At 43.0% G+C, this 23,920-nt stretch overlaps 1 protein-coding gene across 1 annotated transcript in view; it reads right to left on the reverse strand.

Annotated features, from left to right (window-relative positions):
- The window catches only part of LOC143805779 (endothelin receptor type B-like), a 49,045-nt gene extending 33,245 nt beyond the window's left edge, over positions 1-15,800 (reverse strand). The window contains exon 1 of the mRNA XM_077285437.1: positions 15,662-15,800. The gene's annotated coding sequence lies outside the window, so the exon portion shown is untranslated. The remainder of the gene's footprint in view (positions 1-15,661) is intronic.
- Positions 15,801-23,920: the final 8,120 nt, after the last annotated feature.

Raw genomic sequence — 23,920 nt, forward strand, 5'->3', positions numbered from 1 at the left:
GGAATGGAGAGCAAAGCACACAGAAGGAAGAAGCAGAGCGGAAGGAGCAAACCAAACAAGGAATGGAGAGCAGCGCACACAGAAGGAAGGAGCAGAGCATGCAAGGAATGGAGAGCAGAGCACACAGAAGGAAGAAGTAGAGAGGAAGGAGCAAAGGAAACAAGGAACTGAGAGCAGAGCACACACAAGGAAGAAGCAGAGAGGAAGGAAAAGAGCAAGCAAGGAACTGAGAGCAGAGCACACAGAAGGAAGAAGTAGAGAGGAAGGAAAAGAGCAAACAAGGAATGGAGAGCAGAGCACACAGAAGGAAGAAGTAGAGAGGAAGGAGCAAAGCAAACAAGGAATGGAGAGCATAGCACACAGAAGGAAGAAGCAGAGAGGAAGGAAAAGAGCAAACAAGCAATAGAGAGCAGAGCACACAGAAGGAAGAAGCAGAGAGGAAGGAGCAAACCAAAAAAAGAATGGAGAACAGTGCACACAGAAGGAAGGAGCAGAGCATGCATGGAATGGAGAGCAGAGCACACAGAAGGAAGGAGCAGAGCATGCATGGAATGGATTAGCAGAGCACACAGAAGGAAGGAGAAAACCAAACAAGGAATGGAGAGGAGAGCACACAGAAGGAAGAAGCAGAGAGGAAGGAGCAAAGCAAACAAGGAATAGAGAGCAGAGCACACAGAAGGAAGAAGCAGAGAGGAAGGAAAAGAGCAACCAAGGATTGGAGAGCAGAGCACACAGAAGGAAGAAGCAGAGAGCAAGGAAAAGAGCAAACAAGGAATAGAGAGCAGAGCACACAGAAGGAAGAAGCAGAGAGGAAGGAGCAAACCAAACAAAGAATGGAGAGCAGTGCACACGGAAGGAGCAGAGCATGCATGGAATGGAGAGCAGAGCACACAGAAGGAAGGAGCAGAGCATGCATGGAATGGATTAGCAGAGCACACAGAAGGAAGGAGAAAGCCAAACAAGGAATGGAGAGCAGAGCACACAGAAGGATGAAGCAGAGAGGAAGGAGCAAAGCAAACAAGGAATAGAGAGCAGAGCACACAGAAGGAAGAAGCAGAGAGGAAGGAAAAGAGCAAACAAGGAACTGAGAGCAGAGCACACAGAAGGAAGAAGCAGAGAGGAAGGAAAAGAGCAAACAAGGAAATGAGAGCAGAGCACACAGAAGGAAGAAGTAGAGAGGAAGGAAAAGAGCAAACAAGGAATGGAGAGCAGAGCACACACAAGGTAGAAGTAGAGGAAGGAAAAGAGCAAACAAGGAATGGAGAGCAGAGCACACAGAAGGAAGAAGCAGAGAGGAAGGAAAAGAGCAAACAAGGAATGGAGAGCAGAGCACACAGAAGGAAGAAGCAGAGAGGAAGGAAAAGAGCAATCAAGGAATGGAGAGCAGAGCACACAGAAGGAAGAAGTAGAGAGGAAGGAAAAGAGCAAACAAGGAATGGAGAGCAGAGCACACACAAGGTAGAATTAGAGGAAGGAAAAGAGCAAACAAGGAATGGAGAGCAGAGCACACAGAAGGAAGAAGCAGAGAGGAAGGAAAAGAGCAAACAAGGAATGGAGAGCAGAGCACACAGAAGGAAGAAGCAGAGAGGAAGGAAAAGAGCAATCAAGGAATAGAGAGCAGAGCACACAGAAGGAAGAAGCAGAGCGGAAGGAAAAGAGCAAACAAGGATTGGAGAGCAGAGCACACAGGAGGAAGGAGCAGAGCATGCAAGGAATGGAGAGCAGAGCACACAGAAGGAAGAAGCAGAGAGGAAGGAAAAGAGCAATCAAGGAATGGAGAGCAGAGCTCACAGGAGGAAGAAGCAGAGCGGAAAGAGCAAAACAAGGAATGGAGAGCAAAGCACACAGAAGGAAGGAGCAGAGCATGCAAGGAATGGAGAGCAGAGCACACAGAAGGAAGAAGTAGAGAGGAAGGAGCAAAGGTAACAAGGAACTAAGAGCAGAGCACACAGAAGGAAGAAGCGGAGAGGAAGGAAAAGAGCAAGCAAGGAACTGAGAGCAGAGCACACAGAAGGAAGAAGTAGAGAGGAAGGAAAAGAGCAAACAAGGAATGGAGAGCAGAGCACACAGAAGGAAGAAGTAGAGAGGAAGGAAAAGAGCAAACAAGGAATGGAGAGCAGAGCACACAGAAGGAAGAAGTAGAGAGGAAGGAGCAAAGCAAACAAGGAATGGAGAGCATAGCACACAGAAGGAAGAAGCTGAGAGGAAGGAAAAGAGCAAACAAGGAATAGAGAGCAGAGCACACAGAAGGAAGAAGCAGAGAGGAAGGAGCAAAGGAAACAAGGAACTGAGAGCATAGCACACAGAAGGAAGAAGCAGAGAGGAAGGAAAAGAGCAAGCAAGGAACTGAGAGCAGAGCACACAGAAGGAAGAAGTAGAGAGGAAGGAAAAGAGCAAACAAGGAATGGAGAGCAGAGCACACAGAAGGAAGAAGTAGAGAGGAAGGAGCAAAGCAAACAAGGAATGGAGAGCAGTGCACACAGAAGGAAGGAGCAGAGAGGAAGGATCAAACCAAACAAAGAATGGAGAGCAGTGCACACAGAAGGAAGGAGCAGAGCATGCATGGAATGGAGAGCAGAGCACACAGAAGGAAGGAGCAGAGCATGCATGGAATGGATTAGCAGAGCACACAGAAGGAAGGAGAAAACCAAACAAGGAATGGAGAGCAGAGCACACAGAAGGAAGAAGCAGAGAGGAAGGAAAAGAGCAAGCAAGGAACTGAGAGCAGAGCACACAGAAGGAAGAAGAAGAGAGGAAGGAGCAAAGCAAACAAGGAATGGAGAGCAGAGCACACAGAAGGAGAAGCAGAGAGGAAGGAAAAGAGCAAACAAGGAATAGAGAGCAGAGCACACAGAAGGAAGAAGCAGAGAGGAAGGCGCAAACCAAACAAAGAATGGAGAGCAGTGCACACGGAAGGAGCAGAGCATGCATGGAATGGAGAGCAGAGCACACAGAAGGAAGGAGCAGAGCATGCATGGAATGGATAAGCAGAGCACACAGAAGGAAGGAGAAAGCCAAACAAGGAATGGAGAGCAGAGCACACAGAAGGAAGAAGCAGAGAGAAAGGAGCAAAGCAAACAAGGAATAGAGAGCAGAGCACACAAAAGGAAGAAGCAGAGAGGAAGGAAAAGAGCAAACAAGGAACTGAGAGCAGAGCACACAGAAGGAAGAAGCAGAGAGGAAGGAGCAAAGCAAACAAGGAACTGAGAGCAGAGCACACAGAAGGAAGAAGCAGAGAGGAAGGAAAAGAGCGAACAAGGAAATGAGAGCAGAGCACACAGAAGGAAGAAGTAGAGAGGAAGGAGCAAAGGTAACAAGGAACTAAGAGCAGAGCACACAGAAGGAAGAAGCGGAGAGGAAGGAAAAGAGCAAGCAAGGAACTGAGAGCAGAGCACACAGAAGGAAGAAGTAGAGAGGAAGGAAAAGAGCAAACAAGGAATGGAGAGCAGAGCACACAGAAGGAAGAAGTAGAGAGGAAGGAAAAGAGCAAACAAGGAATGGAGAGCAGAGCACACAGAAGGAAGAAGTAGAGAGGAAGGAGCAAAGCAAACAAGGAATGGAGAGCATAGCACACAGAAGGAAGAAGCTGAGAGGAAGGAAAAGAGCAAACAAGGAATAGAGAGCAGAGCACACAGAAGGAAGAAGCAGAGAGGAAGGAGCAAAGGAAACAAGGAACTGAGAGCATAGCACACAGAAGGAAGAAGCAGAGAGGAAGGAAAAGAGCAAGCAAGGAACTGAGAGCAGAGCACACAGAAGGAAGAAGTAGAGAGGAAGGAAAAGAGCAAACAAGGAATGGAGAGCAGAGCACACAGAAGGAAGAAGTAGAGAGGAAGGAGCAAAGCAAACAAGGAATGGAGAGCAGTGCACACAGAAGGAAGGAGCAGAGAGGAAGGATCAAACCAAACAAAGAATGGAGAGCAGTGCACACAGAAGGAAGGAGCAGAGCATGCATGGAATGGAGAGCAGAGCACACAGAAGGAAGGAGCAGAGCATGCATGGAATGGATTAGCAGAGCACACAGAAGGAAGGAGAAAACCAAACAAGGAATGGAGAGCAGAGCACACAGAAGGAAGAAGCAGAGAGGAAGGAAAAGAGCAAGCAAGGAACTGAGAGCAGAGCACACAGAAGGAAGAAGAAGAGAGGAAGGAGCAAAGCAAACAAGGAATGGAGAGCAGAGCACACAGAAGGAGAAGCAGAGAGGAAGGAAAAGAGCAAACAAGGAATAGAGAGCAGAGCACACAGAAGGAAGAAGCAGAGAGGAAGGCGCAAACCAAACAAAGAATGGAGAGCAGTGCACACGGAAGGAGCAGAGCATGCATGGAATGGAGAGCAGAGCACACAGAAGGAAGGAGCAGAGCATGCATGGAATGGATAAGCAGAGCACACAGAAGGAAGGAGAAAGCCAAACAAGGAATGGAGAGCAGAGCACACAGAAGGAAGAAGCAGAGAGAAAGGAGCAAAGCAAACAAGGAATAGAGAGCAGAGCACACAAAAGGAAGAAGCAGAGAGGAAGGAAAAGAGCAAACAAGGAACTGAGAGCAGAGCACACAGAAGGAAGAAGCAGAGAGGAAGGAGCAAAGCAAACAAGGAACTGAGAGCAGAGCACACAGAAGGAAGAAGCAGAGAGGAAGGAAAAGAGCGAACAAGGAAATGAGAGCAGAGCACACAGAAGGAAGAAGTAGAGAGGAAGGAAAAGAGCAAACAAGGAATGGAGAGCAGAGCACACAGAAGGAAGAAGTAGAGGAAGTAAAAGAGCAAACAAGGAATGGAGAGCAGAGCACACAGAAGGAAGAAGCAGAGAGGAAGGAAAAGAGCAATCAAGGAATGGAGAGCAGAGCACACAGAAGGAAGAAGCAGAGAGGAAGGAAAAGAGCAATCAAGGAATGGAGAGCAGAGCACACAGGAGGAAGAAGCAGAGCGGAAGGAGCAAAACAAACAAGGAATGGAGAGCAAAGCACACAGAAGGAAGGAGCAGAGCATGCAAGGAATGGAGAGCAGAGTACACAGAAGGAAGAAGCGGAGAGGAAGGAAAAGAGCAAGCAAGGAACTGAGAGCAGAGCACACAGAAGGAAGAAGTAGAGAGGAAGGAAAAGAGCAAACAAGGAATGGAGAGCAGAGCACACAGAAGGAAGAAGTAGAGAGGAAGGAAAAGAGCAAACAAGGAATGGAGAGCAGAGCACACAGAAGGAAGAAGCAGAGAGGAAGGAGCAAAGCAAACAAGGAATGGAGAGCATAGCACACAGAAGGAAGAAGCAGAGAGGAAGGAAAAGAGCAAACAAGGAATAGAGAGCAGAGCACACAGAAGGAAGAAGCAGAGAGGAAGGAGCAAACCAAACAGAATGGAGAGCAGTGCACACAGAAGGAAGGAGCAGAGCATGCATGGAATGGAGAGCAGAGCACACAGAAGGAATGAGCAGAGCATGCATGGAATGGATTAGCAGAGCACACAGAAGGAAGGAGAAAACCAAACAAGGAATGGAGAGCAGAGCACACAGAAGGAAGAAGCAGAGAGGAAGGAAAAGAGCAACCAAGGATTGGAGAGCAGAGCACACAGAAGGAAGAAGCAGAGAGGAAGGAGCAAAGCAAACAAGGAATGGAGAACAGAGCACACAGAAGGATAAGCAGAGAGGAAGGAAAAGAGCAAACAAGGAATAGAGAGCAGAGCACACAGAAGGAAGAAGCAGAGAGGAAGGAGCAAACCAAACAAGGAATGGAGAGCAGCGCACACAGAAGGAAGGAGCAGAGCATGCATGGAATGGAGAGCAGAGCACACAGAAGGAAGGAGCAGAGCATGCATGGAATGGATTAGGAGAGCACACAGAAGGAAGGAGAAAACCAAACAAGGAATGGAGAGCAGGGCAAACAGAAGGAAGAAGCAAAGAGGAAGGAAGAGAGCAAAGAAGGATTCGAGAGCAGAGTACACAGAATGAAGAAGCAGAGCATGCATGGAATGTAGAGCAGAGCACACAGAAGGAAGGAGAAAACCAAACAAGGAATGGAGAGCAGAGCGCACAGAAGGAAGGAGAAAACCAAACAAGGAATGGAGAGCAGAGCGCACAGAAGGAAGAAGCAAAGAGGAAGGAAGAGAGCAAACAAGGATTCGAGAGCAGAGTACACAGAATGAAGAAGCAGAGCATGCAAGGAATGGAGAGCAGAGCACACAGAATGAAGGAGCAGAGAGGAAGGAGCAGAGCAAACAAAGGCAATGGCGGTCGGACGTAACCTTCCCATTTGTAACCCCATATTGTCATGCTGTCATTGAGTGTATCTATGATTTTCTTTTACTAATTTGTAATTCATCCAATTGACAGACTGCAACATTATTATGACAAGGAATAACAGCGCAAAAAAAAAATAACTGAGCAAATGAGTTAAAATAGTTTTGGTTTTGAAAAACCCCTTCTGCTCAGCTGCAGTTTGCTTTAGGGTATGTGTCCACGTTCAGGATTGCATCAGGATTTGGTCAGTATTTTACATCAGTATTTGTAAACCAAAACCAGGAGTGGAACAATTAGAGGAAAAGTATAACAGAAACATATGCACCACTTCTGCATTTATCACCCACTCCTGGTTTTGGCTTACAAAAACTGATGAAAAATCCTGACCAAATCCTGATGCAATCCTGAACGTGGACACATACCCTTAGGCTGCGTGTCCACGTTCAGGATGGCCGGCGGTATCGCCGGAGCGGCGAAGCCGCTCGGTGCTAAGCCCCGCCCCCTTCTGGGACGCGATGATGCCGGATGTGTTAACTGTACACATCCGGGATGATCGCTCTCTCCCATAGCGCCCTGTGATATGCCTTGCGGGGACGCTGCGTCCCCGCAAGGTGTACGGACATGCTGCGATCTGAAAAGACGCGCAGCATGTCCGGAGTCGCAGGCCCACCGCGTGCGGGTTTCCACGCATAGTGGTCACGGGATTTCAAAAAATCCCCTCCACTATGCTGGAACATCTGGACGCTGCGTGTTTGACGCTGCAGCTCTGCGCAGCGTCAAACAAGCAGCGTTTACTGACCGTGGACACATACCCTTACCCTCCCCAGGTCCATCGCTGAGTCATCTGCTGCTTCCAGTGTCTGTTATTGCTGTAACCCTGATGTCATAGTGACAACGCTGCAGTCAATCACTGATCTCAGCGGCTCTGAGCAACGCTGCAGAAAATGAGAGACATCAAGAGCAGCGGCAGAGGGAAAGAGCTTTTCCAAAACCGCAAAACCCCTATAGCTGCTGCTTGCCTTAATCAATTTTAGGCTTTAAATGTCTTCCTTTCAGTACACTACAATCCGCCCAGCACTGAGGGGAGAGCCGCTCTGTAGTAAAATACAGTAAAAAGACTTTTTTGTCCGAAAATTTTTACCACTTTATGACTTTTCAGAGGAGTTATAAATAGCAGATCTACAATTAGAAATATCTAATCCAACATCAGCTCATGAGTGGAATAAAAAAGGAAGGACGCGGGTTTATTTTGGCTTTTCTCGACTGAAGGCGGAATTGTTTGCTGGAATCATTTATAGCTTTGTAAATTAGATTGTCTATATTTTATGTGACTGCGGCGGGGCACATAACCCTTCATGGCTGCAGGCGGTGGCATCTCGCTGTGTCTACATCACACAAGGGATCGTTCCACTTTGTCCATGAATAATAGCCTTCTCTCCCACAGTACAAAGCAGCAATTGTGTCACTTATATTCTTTGGCTTCCCCAGACTTTTGGTTATTAAAGTTTGGTAGTAAATTTTACTCTAATTAAATTTAAAAAAAAGAAAAGGAGCCTTCACAAGGACTAATACTAGCACGCTAAAATGATTTTTTTTAAATGTATTTAAATCCAATATTTTTATTTTTTAGAAGTTGAATTAGCATTACGTTATTTTTCAGTTTTTCAGGACATTTTTTATTTCAAATTTTCCAATAAAGGAAAGTGAAGTAAGAATTGTGAGTCCAGGAGGAGTGGAATAAGCACGGATATACATAACATACATAAATAAAGACAAACTATATTAATCATACTATACTTGTCACATCTATACTATATTTGATACTATACTATACTTGTGTATCTGTCTGTCTTGGCTAGTATGTGTCCTGTCTGCATTAGCCTGCATATTCACTGAACGCCATTCACACTTATGTATCTGTCTTTTCTAATACATTTATTTCCTATTCCATTCACTGCTGTGTTAGCAGCAAACTTTTCTTATTAACGCCTGTCTATTAATTTATGTCATTGTTTTACTTGTCTTACCTGTCTCCCTGTGACTCCTTCCTTTTGCTCACACCTGGTATGCTTCATGTGCATTTACAGGCGTATAAATTTAAAGCAATAGGTCTATGCTGACCTTGGTCTATGTGTGCAGCATCTTTAAATGCACATCAGAAATATACCAGAAGTGACCAGAAGGAAAGAGCTAGAACTGCATATAAACTTTGCTTTCCTCTTTATCTCCTACACTCTTTCCATGCTAACTTACACCCTGACAGTTTTTGCTCCACTAATCCTTATCTCCAAACCCCAGCACTCTCTAAACAAATTTTTATCTTACCCTCTTTCTTACCTTCTCACCTAAAGGTACCGTCACACTAGGCGATATCGCCAGCAATCCGTGACGTTGCAGCGACCTGGATGGCGATATCGCTGTATTTGACACGCAGCAGCGATCTGGATCCCGCTGTGAAATTGCTGGTCGCTGCTAGAAGGTCTGCACATTATTTGGTCGCTAGGTCGCCGTGTATCGCCGTGTTTGACAGCAAAAGCAAGGATACCAGCGATATTTTACACTGGTAACCAGGGTAAACATCGGGTTACTAAGCGCAGGGCCGCGCTTAGTAACCCGATGTTTACCCTGGTTACCAGCGTAAAAGTTAAAAAAACAAACAGTACATACTCACCTGCGCGTCCCCCAGCCTCTGCTTCCTGACACTAAAGCGCCGGCCCTAAACTGAAAGTGAAAGCAACAGCGGTGACGTCACCGCTGTGCTGTTAGGGCCGGAGCTCAGTCAGCGTCAGGATGCAGAGGCTGGGGGACGCGCAGGTGAGCATGTGCTGTTTGTTTTTTTAACTTTTACGCTGGTAACCAGGGTAAACATCGGGTTACTAAGCGCGGCCCTGCGCTTAGCAACCCGATGTTTACCCTGGTTACCCGGGGACCTCGGCATCGCTGGTCGCTGGAGAGCGGTCTGTGTGACAGCTCTCCAGCGACCACACAGCGACGCTGCAGCGATCGGCATTGCTGTCGCTATCGCTGCAGCGTCGCTTAGTGTGACGGTACCTTAACCTCAACAGGAAGACCTTAACCTCAGATTGGTTCTACTAAAACAAGCAATCCACTCTCGTTCTCTCCTCTCCCTCTTTTGACTTCTCACTGCTGGTGACAAATCTCCCAATCCTGGACCTTCACAGCTGATACCCCCCATTAATTCTCCCTCATATCACTCCCCACCTACTATAAATCGCTCCAATCTCTGCAACACCAAGCTCCCACTATCCACCCCTTCTCTGGAGCACTCTGGAACGCCTGTTCCATCTGCAATAAGCTCTATGTCGTTCACAACCTCTTTACCTCTTGTAACCTATCCTTCCTGGACACTACTGAAACATGGTTAATGCCATCCGACACAGCCTCACCCCGTGTGCTGTGTTATGGTGGCTTTCATTTCACCCACATTTCTCGCCCTAGCAATAGACATGGTGGAGGAGTGAGTCTTCTTTTTTCTTACTTCTGTGCCTTCAACCCTATCCCACCTTTACCCTCCCTCATCCTCTCTTCTTTTGTAGTGCACTCTGTCTGTATCTACTCTCCCTCTCACCTCCAAGCGGCCGTCATATACTGACCCCAGGGCCCGGCCACTGCCTTTATTGACCACTTCTCCACCTGGCTTCTATACTTTCTCTCTGCTGACATTCCCACAATCATCATGGGTGACTTCGATATTCCCACTGACACCAGCCAGCCTGCAGCCTCAAAGCTCCTATACCTTGCTTCACCCTTTGGTCTTACTCAGTGGTCCTCCACATCCTCTCACACAGACTGACATACAGTAGACCTTATCTTCATCTGCCTCTGCTCCCTATCTAACCTCACAACCTCATCTCTCCTTCATTCTGTTGACCATCTACTCACTTTCTCATTCCTGTCCTACTCACCTGCCTGCCATGTTCAGAAAATAGCACACCCCCGCAGAAACCTCCCACACCTAGACATCCACATGCTGTCGACCCTATTTCATTCCTGTCATCCATATCTCCACTTCACAACACATACAATGTCGCCGTTTTCTACAACACCACACTGGCATCAGCTGTTGACTTAGTCAACTCTCTTGAGCATGGCAGAGTGCGACAAATCAGTAGGCAACCCTGGCACAATAACCACTCTAAAAGCTTTGGCAAGTGCTACAATTCTGTTTAGTTCTATTAAATTCCTCAACTGGGATAACCCTAACTATATAGGCAGGATGATGACTGCTAACATGTAGCAGTGAATTTCCAGAACATACTAATCTGAAAGGGGCTCTGAGTTATCCCTGTTCGCTTTAAATCAAGAAACTCAATGTCGGCAATCTGGTAATTAAATGTGAATTTTAAATTGAATGTTTTACAATTCTGCAAAAGACTGTATGCCAGACTCATCAGAATTCCTAATAATGATAATATCGACAATATATCTGATGTACAATCTAATACTTTGTAAATGTTGTAAATATATAATTCTTCCCACCAGCTCATCACAAGATTTGTGAGAGATGGTGAGTATTTGGCTCCCATGGACACTCCCATTGTCTGCTGATATAGTTGGTTGCTGAATCAGAAGTAATTATTTAGGACAGGAACCACTTCCATAATATAATTTTTAAATTTTGGAGAAAAATCACCATATTAAAAATGTTATTTATCACACATTTGGATTTTTATTGCAGTGCTGAGCATTGCGGTTTCACTCCAGAAAACCACATACATTTTGTGTATTCTCTCAAAATAGACTTTCCATCAAGCATTTTCTGAGTAATTGCAGAAACACCAACTACCTCTTTATTCCGGTATTATAACGTGATCAATGTTCCTACAAAGTGTTAACTATTTGCACATTACTAACTACTGCATTTTCTTAAAAGAGTCTTACTAATTAGGTATCTTCTGTGTATTTGTAGTTTTATTATGCAGTGATACTATTTTACTTATGTGTGATTTCCATGTTTTTTTGAGCATAGAGCATGCCATTTCTTTCAGCATTTTTCACCCATTGACTTGAATGGATGGTGTTTTTTCACACTGAAAAAAAGCACCAAAAACGTAGGTATCAGGTTTTGCAGCGTTTTTTGTGCCAAAACATGATTCTTTAGAATAGAACTTTTTTTTCCAATGCTAAACTTTATCAGCACGCACAAGAGAGAAATCTAGCATGCCAAAACCGCAGTAAAAAAACAACACATAAAAATCGCATCGAAAAACGCAAGAAAAAACAAGGAAAACATGCTTTTCTTCTGCAGCTTCTTTCCTGCCAAGAGTATGCTTGACTTGCGCTACATCTCATACCTATGGCGCTGCACTCGGCTTTTTCCAACAGCCCCATAAAGAATAAATGAAGAGGCGGTCTGGCAAATTGCTGCTCCATTTTGTTATTGGGATAAAATTGTTCTGTCAAGGATGAAAATTCCCTGTTTTGGTGGTTGGTGCACGTTCCCAGCGCTCAGACCCATAGATTAGTAAGTGATCACCCAACATGCAGATACTTGTTTTAACCGGACAACCGCTATGTTATTTTGTGCGCAAATCAATACCCTGATTGGTTGCAGCACTGTCGATGTGACGTCAACGCTGCAGACAATAACAGACACCCAGAGCAGTGGTGGATAATCAGCATTGGACCCAGGGAAAGTGAGAAAGGCCTAGTATTTTTTTTTAAATCAAATAGCAGCTGGAGTACAGGGGTCTTCCAAAACCTGGAAAAACGCTATAATGTTCAGATGATCACCGCTGGTATCTGGGATGGAGAAATACGATTGTAGCTCAGTACCTATATCGCCGACCCTATCTCTCCATTCTGGTGGGATAGGTGCGTTAGGGCAGGGTCACACGAGTGAGAGAGAATCGGATTGAACATGTTAATGATACTCTGATCAAACTCTGGTCCGAGTTTGATCAGAGCGTCAACTTAGTGTAATCCGATTCTGTCAGATGAGAGAACCATAGCACATTGTCAGGAGAAGATGGAGAATGAAATGTCTCCATCTTCTCCATTCTATGAGTCAGCTGAAATTGGACTGCACTCAGATGTCATCTGAGTGCAGTCCAATGTTTTCCAAGCACCCATAGACTTGAATGGATGAGTGTGATCCGATTTGTGCTGCAAAAAATGCTAAACAGCACAGCCCCGTAGGATTATACTGGTCCGAGTGCTAGCCGATAAAACATTGAATAGCACTCGTCCGATGTCTACCCTTGTGTGAGCGAGCCATAAGACCTCTGCTTCCCATACTAAATCCCTCTATCTTCCATCATCCTCGAATACAGGGAGTGATCGCCATTAGGAGGCCGATGATAAACAGATGTCATTTAGCTGTCATTGTCAACAACCTTTAGGTCGTTAATGACTGGTATAAACAGCAAGGATTTATTAAGAGGAAAAATAGCATAAATGTTCTGTGTTTTGTGCCAAAATGGCTTGCTGTTTATCAGTGCTCTACACTTTCGAGGACATTTTTATGAAAATTGGGATTTTCAGTATTGATCCCACAAGCTGCAGTAGGTCATGGTACATGGATTCAATTTCTAGGAGGATTCATGGTAATTTTCTGATTCAGGACAGAGATCAACGAAGGTCAGAGGGTTTAGGACAAGGAGGACAGTTTCTATAGCTCCTCTTCACCTCAAGGTACACACAAACAGCCAGACATGTCTTCACAAAGAATTCATGGAAAATCAGAAGGACACGGAGGCACAACATTGACCTATAGACTTTATGGGTGCCATTTTGTAGCTTTCTATAACTGGAATAGGGTCTTGTGCATGAGCTCAATCTTATCAATGAAACATTACAAATACTTTGTTCCTTTTCAGTAATAATAATAATAATAATATTAATATAATATATTTTGTCTTCTAGTCTTCCGAAATGAGATATCTTAAAGATTTGAATAAAAGAAGTGGTGTTGCCCATAGCAACCATTATATCATAAAGCAAGAAACAAAATGGAGGCTACGGCTTGTCCCCTCAGGTCTTCATAAATGATCCACAATGGACTTTGTGTAGTAAAACTGTCCCAAAAAATGAGTGTTATTGCCAATAGTAACCGGAGACCACTCCCACAGCAACAATTAACTGAACTATGGTTACAATAGAGGTGAAGGTATCTGAGGTATCAGAGCCTGGGGGATTCAATGGTGTATGGTATGTAGAGAGCCAAGTTACACATTGTGGGTTGTTGCTCAGAAGCTTCAATTTACGCCTCAGGTCACAAAACCACTTTCTCGCTGGGGCCCTTGGGACAAATTTACCAATACTTGACATAAGCAAAGTACAAAGAAAAAATGGCGCATGCTACTGAACAATGACAGGTAGACAGGTTGGCTATAACTGGATGTCAACACCCCTTTTTATGGACAAAACGCCCCATTTTTAATGTGGTAGCCTTAGTTACGCACCCCTATTTTGCCACATTTATGGAAACAAAACAGAATATGTGAATTTGTATTGGCACCTAATCGATCCATAGCTTTTATTTCATAATCAATATTGAAGAAATGCGAGGCTCTGATTAATTACTATTAGTAACGAGGCAATATTTGATAACCCCCATCTCTATTCTGTATTTAGGACATATGGACACCTCACTCTGGTACCCTATTAAAGTGGAGCATTGATGCAGAGAGTGGCTGTAAGGCCAATTTCATACATCTGACTTTCATGGTCCGCATATGAACCTCCATGTCCAGACCAGCCACGGGTCTCCTTACCCAAAATCAACAGGTTCCTATATATCCATGATACTGTTGAGTTCGGGTGGTGAGACGCGAGGCCAATCCGTATATCGTGGTCCGTACACGGGCCGTGAAAGTCTGTTGTGTGACTCCAGCCTTACTCTGAATGACTTGTAGGGTATGTTCACCATGAGTTTTTTTGAGGAGTTTTGGGAGAAGTTCTTTTCCAAAATCCAGTTTAAAAATCGTCTGCAAAAACCCTTGGAAAACGCATCCAATTCATATCTGTGGGAAATCCGCTGTTTTATATTTGTGGGGTTTTTGTTTAGCCATTTTGGACTGAAGAAGTTTTGGAAAATCTTTTAGTCTATGCTGTGAACTACAGAGAGCAGGTGGCTTCCTAGGGTGTGTTCACACTGAGTCTTTTTGGTGAGTTCTTGTAGTAGAAACAGCAGAAACGCTCCAAAATCCTCCTCACAAACTCAGAACTCCTTAAAAACTTGGAGTTTCCGATCAGTTCCACTCCAAAGACTCAGCAAAAAGACTCAGTGTGAAGAGAAACTTAATTCCCCATACACAGCACACATTTATGTGCATGTGGAAATGCGAGTCTGCACAAACCAGAGTGCGGTCTCTCCAGCTACCTCGGGTAAATTCTAGTCATATCTGAATCCCATTTATGTATCATGGATCTTTATTCATTTATTTTTCATTAAAGCGTTAATAAATATAATTGTTTTTTTTACATGCTTCTTTTTATGCTCCTGCTGTTTTCTCCCAATATGCAGCATATTCCAGCAGATCCTTATGAATACCGTTTTTACCCCATAGAAGTCAATGGGTTGAATTGAAATATACATGTTCTGCTTTTGCATAGTTCACATGTGCATGACGATTTTTTTCTGTATTTTTGTTTTACCGTCTGTATTTTTCCTATATCACAAAAACTAATAATATGAGAAAAATCATGTTTGAAAAACAGACACAATAAAATACAATATGGAGTCAAAAAACAGAACATGTTATTTTTCAGGTATAGTGCTGGTACCTATGATAGTCTATGGGATGATTTTTTGTGGACTGAGTGGCCAATACAAAATCGAGGAGATGTCCAATATTGATCCAAAATCGTCAATACTAGTCTATGGGTCCATGAAAAAATCGGCCAGCAGCAATCCGTTGATGAAAAAAGCGGAGCAGACACAACTTTTTTGTCCCTCTAAACAAAAACTGATTTCGACTGGATCCGATTTTTTAACATTGAAGTCTATGGAAAATGGATCCGTTAAATAGCCATCCATTTTCTTCCATTTGAAACTGATCTGGTAATCTAAAAACGGATCCTTTTCAAATGAAAGCAAAACAGATGGCTATTTAATGGATCTGTTTTCCATAGACTTCTATGTAAAAAAAAATCCAGTTAAAATAATTTTTTTTTTAGCCGTATAAAAAAGTTGTGTGTGACCAACTGTGGATTGCTGCTGGATCCATTCTAACGGATGATTACTGAACATGTGAACATTACCCTGACAGATTTGCACATGTGCCGCAACTTATTGTAAATTTCTTTTTTTTTTTTGTATTGCAATGTAAAAGTTTAAATGGAAACTCGGTTTTCTGTAAATCTGCATAAACAGTATTCAATATTATTTTCTCATTTTCCATGCTTTATTTTTTTTTTATTTTATTTTTTTAAATAAAAATATGAAAATAAAAAGTTAGCATAAAAAAATGATAAAATACCTGACAGCCCAGTAGTGTCCTCAGGCCTCGTGTATCTTTGCCTTGCATAGATAAGCCAAAAGTTAGAAAAACAGATCCACAAAGTTACAAATCCTCTTCATCAGTGGCTGTGTGATGAGTGCTGCTTTATAGGATGCCGTGACCATGACCAGTGACTATATACTGATCTCCAGGCTTTGTCTGATGTGTGTGACTGCAGCCAATGAGATATAACTAGGGGGGCAGGACAGTCCCAATACTATGATAACCACCGGGGTCTTAAAAAAAAAAAAAAAAAAATTGCCTGTCACAAGGGAAATTAAGTGCTCAGTGCAGTGAGAACTATATGCGGGGGTGAGTCATGGGCTCAGTGTTTCATGTTTCTATAGGGATTCATCCCATCTAATTTTTGAAAAACAACTCATAAGGATTAATGATGAGCGAACCTACTCGGATAAGGTGTTATCTTAGCATGCTCGAGTGCTAACCAAGTGTCTTCTGCGTGCTCGAAAAATATGTTTGAGTCCCTGCGGCTGCATGTCTCACGGCTTTTCCACAGGCGCAACACATGCACGGATTGCCTGTTTGTTAGACAATCCCTGCATGTGTTGCAGCTGTCGAAAAGCCGTGAGAAATGTAGCCGCAGGGACTCAAACATATTTTTCGAACAGGCAGAAAACACTCAGCACCCGAGCATGCTCAGATAACACCTTATCCGAGTACGTTCGCTCACCACTAATAATGATACCTGTGTGGCCCCAGTATGTTATTAATTATAGTGATACACTGAGTCCCTGCATAAGAAATGTAGCATTGTCCAGGCTTGTGAGATTTTTGTGCTCTGGACCTTGTGATGTTTTTCTCCAGAATGACCCTAGTTGACTTATACAGAAGTTAATGTTGCCTGCATTGCCTCCTGCAAAGTAGCAGAGAAACTAAGTGATCATTAATTAATTGTATATTACCAGTTCTGGGGACAATAAAAAAAATTTGAATGTCACACTATCAGATTTTCCAACATATTGAAGAATCCTCTTGAAATTTTATGAAAAGTTCCAATTAACATAGAAAAAGAAATAACCGAGCTCCTGAGTGGAGAACCAGCAACCATTATAGACAAAAGTCGCTCGATTTACAAACAAATCTGTTACTAGATTTTGCAGTGCAAAATGAACACATTATTTGATAGATGTCTTAGATCTTATGTGACTGGTGTACTTGCTTTGAAAAGACGTACAAATGGCTGAATAGTCCTGATATTAAAATGAGCATTTTATGAGTCCAGCTAAAGAGTGAGAAAGTTTATAAGACCAAGAGCATTCAGTTTTCGCTTGCCCAGCCTGACTGACATTTGCAGCTTGTTGTGAGAAAGGTGAGATCTCAGCAGGGAGGAGGGACATTGAGGAACTTTCAATCAGACTAGGTCAGCAGAGACTGAATTTCATCCTTTAAAAAGGATTTCACAAACATTCAGACATGGATTTTTCATAATACGGTATGTACACCAGCCTCATCAGGTCTAGGATATTTATTTACTAAAGTTGGCAATTTGTAGTGTAAACTCCGACAACAGGTCAGCTTTAAGAATGGAACATAGTACAGTTCAGCTCCAAGTACCCTTGGCAAATGGCAGAAGCCATGATGCATTGCTGGATCCTTTGCACAACTGATGCCAAGGAGAACAAAGGACGCCACTACCTTGTAGTGGGATCTGTCCAAGTCCAATGGGGAAATAAGTCCAATCCTTCCCTTATAATAAAGGAGATCTGGTGCATTGGGGCCAAACTGAGACAAAAAAATGTAGGTGTTACCCCTGCAGTTAAGGGGAGACAAATTCAGATCATGCAACTGCCTCCACTGCGATAATAAACAAAACTGTTTTGCAAAATGTTTTTAGTTCCTTAGTCCAAAGTGTTTTAAGGTGCATACAGGTGCTTCTCACAAAATTAGAATATCATCAAAAGTTACTTTATTTCAGTTCTTCAATACAAAAAGTGAATCACATATATTATTTAGCGTTATTAGAGAGTGATCTATTTCAAGGATTTATTTCTGTTAATGTTGATGATTATGGCTTACAGCCAATGAAAACCCCAAAGTCATTATCTCAGTAAATTAGAATAATTAACAAAAAACACCTGCAAAGGCTTCCTAAGCATTTAAAAAGGTCCCATAGTCTGTTTCAGTAGCTCCACAATCATGGGGAAGACTGCTGACTTGACAGATGTCCAGAAGGCAGTCACTGACACACTCCACAAGGAGGGTAAGCCACAAAAGGTCATTGCTAAAGAAGCCAGCTGTTCACAGAGTGCTGTGTCCAAGCATATTAATGGAAAGTTGAGTGGAAGGAAAAAGTGTGGTAGAAAAAGAAGCACAAGCATCCAGTATAGCCACAGCCTTGAAAGGATTGTTAAGAAAAGGCCATTCAAAAATTTTGGGGAGATTCACAAGGAGTGGACTGCTGCTGGAGTCATTGCTTCAAGAGCCGCCACACACAGACGTATCCAGGACATGGGCTACAAGTGTCGCATTCCTTGTGTCAAGCCACTCATGACTAATAGAGAATGCCAGAAGCGTCTTATCTGGGCCAAGGAGAAAAAGAACTGGACTGTTGTCAGTGGTCCAAGGTGTTGTTTTCAGATGAAAGTAAATTTTGCTTTTCATTTGGAAATCGAGGTCCCAGAGTCTAGAGGAAGAGTGGAGAGGCCACAATCCAAGCTGCTTGAGGTCTAGTGTGAAGTTTCCACAATCAGTGATGGTTAGGGGAGCCATGTCATCTGCTGGTGTAGGTCCACTGTGTTTTATCAAGAAGACCAAAGTCAGCGCAGCCGTCTACGAGGAAATTTTAGGGCACTTCATGCTTCCCTCTACTGACAAGCTTTCTGGAGATGGAAATTTCATTCCCCAGCAGGACTTGGCTCCTGTCCACACTGCCAAAAGTACCAATACCTGGTTTATAAGCAACAGTATCACTGTGCTTGATTGTCAGCAAACTCGCCTGACCTTAACTCCATAGAGAATCTATGGAGTATTGTCAAGAGGAAGACGAGAGACACCAGACCCAACAATGCAGATGAGCTGAAGGCTGCTATCAAAGCAACCTGGGCTTCCATAACCCCTCAGCAGTGCCACAGGCTGATCGCCTCCATGCCACGCCACATTGATACAGTAATTGATGCAAAAGGAGCCCCGACCAAGGATTGAGTGCATTTACTGAACATACATTTAAGTAGGCCAACATTTCGGATTTTAAAATCATTTTTCCATCTGGTATTAAAAAGTATTCTAATTTACTGAGATAATGACTTTTGGGTTTTCAATGGCTGTAAGCCATAATCATCAACATTAACAGAAATAAACACTTGAAATAGATCACTGTCTGTAATGACTCTATATAATATATGAGTTTCACTTTTTATATTGAAGAACTGAAATAAATTAACTTTTTGATGATACTCTGATTTTGTGAGAAGCACATGTAAATTCACTATCCTATTAATATTGTATCCTTGTTTTACCTGATCCGATCTCCCAGTTTCAATGAATAGTAAAACAATCTGGCGCACAGCAAATTCAAATAACTCTATAAGGTCAGTGGGGGTGCATTCCAAGTGAACATGTAAAGGAGCATGCCAACAAAGAAACAAAGAGAGTCACCATAATGTATGCACACCAGCCGAAGATATATATATAAATATATAAAACAGGAAACTTTATTGGTAACAAAGTTTAAAAACAATTAAAAACAATACAATACAACACTCCACCACATGAGCCCCCACTCTGTGTAAAGTATAGCAATAAACAAAATACACACCTAAACAATCAAATGAATAACAAAACAGAGAAAGATAAACCTAAAATGAAATATAGGCATATAATACTAGAACACCCACCAGCAGGTAAATACTACACAGCACCAAGTCAATAAAGGTATAAATGACATAAATATCACATAGACCTAAAAATATAGTCTAGATCCATAAGGGGAAAAAAAAAAAGTGCTGAGACATGAACACAGGGTCCAATCTGTCAAGTAATACAGACACTGTTAAACGGGAGCAAATAACCTGGAAAGGACTGCCATGCTGGTGGCTGAACACAAGAGCGGATGGTGGGGGAGTGGACTCCCAACGCGTATCGCTGTTACCAGGACAGCTTCGATCTGCATCTCCTGCTATTTAATCTGTTTTCTGTTTTTATGGACTGGTGTGGTCTCTTGGTCGTGGGATAGATGGGGACCGGAGACATGCAACACATGGCAGACCAGGGCTGAGAAGTGTCCATCACAGTAACATGGACACACACCAAAGCAGGATCCTGTTTTTCTGTAGTGGGCCGGGGTGCGTAAGACGAGTACCTCACCCGCAGATATCATCCCATACCCTGTTACATGTGAACCTAGCCCAAGGGAGCCTCAACTGTTTAAAAAGTCATAAAAATGCAAACTTTGCAGCGCCATAGTCCAGGATTCAAATCCCACCAAGGACAACATCTGCGAGGAGTTTGCATGGGTTTCCTCCGGGTTCTCCGATTTCCTGCCACACTCCGAAGACATATTGATATGAGATCTAGATTGTGAGCCCCATTGGGGACTGTGATGATAATGTCTGTAAAGCGCTGCGGAATATGATAGCGCTGTATAAGCAAAGAATAATAATAAACCTTAACTCTTAATCTGTCTAGATGTGATGTGAGGTTCTTTAATGGAGTCAGAGGCCACACTTGAGGTGCTCACAATTTGTGGCAATGACTATTATTGCCTGGCAAACCAGTCTGGACTTCCTGGGGTGCTAAATTGGCATTTCTGGAGCAGTTTATGATGCAGTTTTCTGTTATTAGGTCCTCATTTTCCCACTAACTTTTTTCATTGGAACACCCCTTTGATGGTGCTCCTCTGTTGAGACTTTTAAATCAGATTTCACTAGTGATAGAAAAATTTGAAAAAACGTATCCCCTTTTCAAATCCCCATGTAAAATTCTCAGCAAATTCCTCATGTGGGAATTCATCCTATAAATTCTAAATTCCCCAGGAATTACCACTACTTTCCCTTCTGACATGTTACGTCCAATCGGATAGAAGGTAACAAGACACGCCCACTTCTGGTTTGCCACACCTCTTTATTTTTGCAGCTGCTCGCTTTACAGGCAATTAACAGACCATTCTGTGATTGTCCACTCAAGTTGATTTATTAGTCGGAGGACTAATCTAATCCATCTTTGCATACAGTATATGCTTATTATGTTGATATATTGAATTAAAAGATTCATAATGAAAAGTAACGCTGCTGCTTTTTTGATATTTTGCAGGCTCATATTAGCAGGGTGTCTTGGTACTGCTTCCTATAGAAACAGATGCTTAAATATTGGGCACCCTCCTGAGCCCCATGCGCACATAGATCATTTATCTTATTTTCTAAGAATCTGCTAAGACAAATGACGTATTTACAGTAATAAGATTATCTAGTTGTTCAGACGGTCCTGGTAAATACTCCCTACATAGAATCAGTTTCCTTCAGGCACCATTAATGGAAATAGTACATCATATGTATGGGAAGAATCTGGACGGTGGAGTGACTACCATGTACTACTGTCATTTCTTTTCTTGGGGTTCCGAATATGTTAGATTTGTTGTTTCTCATTCACATTAAGGGTATGTGCACACGTTCAGGATTTTCGCGATAAAAACGCATAAAAAAGCATACATATGCATCCTATCATTTAGAATGAATTCTGCAATTTTTGTGCACATGATGCTCTTTTTTCTGCGAAAAAAACGCATCACGGTAAAAAAAGCAGTATGTTCATTAATTTTGCGGATTTTTCGCATTTTTCCCGCTATTTAATGCATTGGGAAAAAACGCGAAAAACCCACATAAAACGCACAAAAAACGCGCAAAAAACGTATGCGGATTTCTGGCAGAAATGTCCGTTTTTTGTCAGGAAATTTCTGCAAGAAATCCTGAACGTGTGCACATACCCTAAGAGTGATGTTTAGTTCTCTAATATCCTTCAATATGTAGTTCAGCTGCTTCCAACAGACATTTCATATCAATGGATATCAATGACAAGGGTCACAACTCAACAGTCTTTTACCTCTTCTACAAAGAGGTACTGCGGCAGGGATGTCAAATTCAAGATGTCAAATGGAGATTGTTGATATTGTTCAACAATTTTGTTTCTCAAGTTCTCAGACCGTTCTCTTCTCCTCTTTCTGTTCTCCATGCTTAGTGTGGCTCACATAAACACACAATGCAAAGATTGAGTCAACTTCTTCCCTTTTTATCTGGTTTCTGGTGTGATTTTTATATTCTCCACACCTGTTACTTGCCACAGGTAAGTTTGAAGAAGCATCACATGCTTGAAACAAAGGTGCACTGTTTACTCACAATTTTGTCTGGTCCTTTTTTTTTTGGGGGGGGGGAGGGGTTGTGTAAAATTATGTCCAATTTGCATTTTTTCCTCTGTTTTTTTTTTGGTGTCGTTCCAATACACACAAAAGAAATAAACATAGTCTTTAACCCAAAATACAAGCATTTAAGTAAAAAAAACACCACATCCGTTAAGGATTTTATTAGAACTGTATAATTTAGAGAAGCTGTCCAGTCCCATGCTTTTTGCTATGTAATCTGACAACAGCATGTGGTAGGGACAAAGAAAAGACCCTGATTCCAGCAATGTGTCGCTTAGTTTACTGGGTGCAGCAGTTGTGATAGAATCACAGTTTTCTCTGCTGCAGATCTAGCGGAGCTCAGATATTGAGCAGTGTATAACCATGCCCCTACCACAACTTTCTGTGTACAGTATATAATGTCATCAAGTTGCTAATCAGTGCTGGGCATGTGGTTGGACTAGGAGGCACAAGACCAGTTGTCCTGCAGTGATAATCTCCTGCTGATAAAACACTGATTGTATTGACACATCAACATACAGACTAGTAAGTGACATATTCTTCTAATCAGAATATCTGCTCCTACATAATGCTGCTCTCAGATTACTGTTGTGAATTCTGTTCTCAGACTCCCTCCTGTGGTCATGAATGGTACTTTGGTTAGTTCTGCTCTTGGACTCCCTCTGGTGGCTTCGAGCGGAACTGCTGGTCACTGAGGTTGGCTTTATCAGCTGCTCTCGTTTATTGCTATGCTGGCTTCCCTATTTAACTCCACTCAGATCGTTACTTCATGCCAGCTGTCGTTGTTTCAGTATTGGTTCAGATCTCTCTTGGACTTCTCTGAGGACTTGTCTACTCCAGCAGAAGCTAAGTCTTTGCTAGTTCATTTTTTGTTACTGCTTCCTGAATATATTTCTTAGTACTGCTAATTTCTTGTCCAGCTTGCTATCATGATATTCCCTTGCTAGCTGGAAGCTCCGGGGGTGCAGAGTGGCACCTCCACACCGTGAGTCGGTGTGGGGAGTCTTTTTGCTTACTCTGCGTGGTTTTTTGTAGTCTTTTGTGCTGACCGCATAGTTCCCTTTTCTATCCTCTGACTATTTAGTGAAATCTGGCCTCCTTTGCTAAAACCTGTTTCATTCCTGTGTTTGTGACTTTCCTCTTAACTCACAGTCAATATATGTGGGGATCTGCCTTTACCTTTGGGGAATTTCTCTGAGGCAAGGTAAGGCTTCTATTTCTATCTTTAGGTGTAGTTAGCTCTTAGGCTGTGAAGAGGCGTCTAGGGAGAGTTAGGTACGCTCCACGGCTATTTCTAGTGTGTGTGATAGGAGTAGGGTTTGCGGTCAGCAGAGTTCCCACTTCCCCAGAGCTAGTCCCGATTTTGAGTTTACTCATCAGGTCATTCCGGGTGCTCCTAACCACCAGGGCCATAACAGATTACATAGCAAATGCCTGGCAACAGATTCCTTATAAAACCGTCATGGCTTCAATGGGTTACTCATTAAGGCTGGTGTCCTTGGCGCCTCTGTGACAGTTTAGGTTAGCAGAAAGCAGAAGCCGTTTTACATGGGACATGGACACCTGTGGCTGGGCACTAGAGGTAGCATTCACGGCAGGCACTGAAGAGAAAAGGTTAAGCAAGTTGAGAATATCTGTGGCTGAGAAGTACACTATAAATCTGGTTTCATGGCCTGAAAACATACTACAATATGAGGTCCGGCCGTGCATCTCCTGACCCGAACTCAACAACCTTTTAGGAAAATATGAGGTCATTGCGTGTGAGTCAGGAGACCAGTGAGTACATTGCGGTCCCTACTTGGCAGCTAACCTCAGATAATGACAATATAGTTACAGGGAATAAAAAAGTAATACAAATGTGCACCCCC

Source organism: Ranitomeya variabilis, chromosome 2 (genome assembly GCF_051348905.1).
Source record: "Ranitomeya variabilis isolate aRanVar5 chromosome 2, aRanVar5.hap1, whole genome shotgun sequence".
Classification (NCBI taxonomy): domain Eukaryota; kingdom Metazoa; phylum Chordata; class Amphibia; order Anura; family Dendrobatidae; genus Ranitomeya; species Ranitomeya variabilis.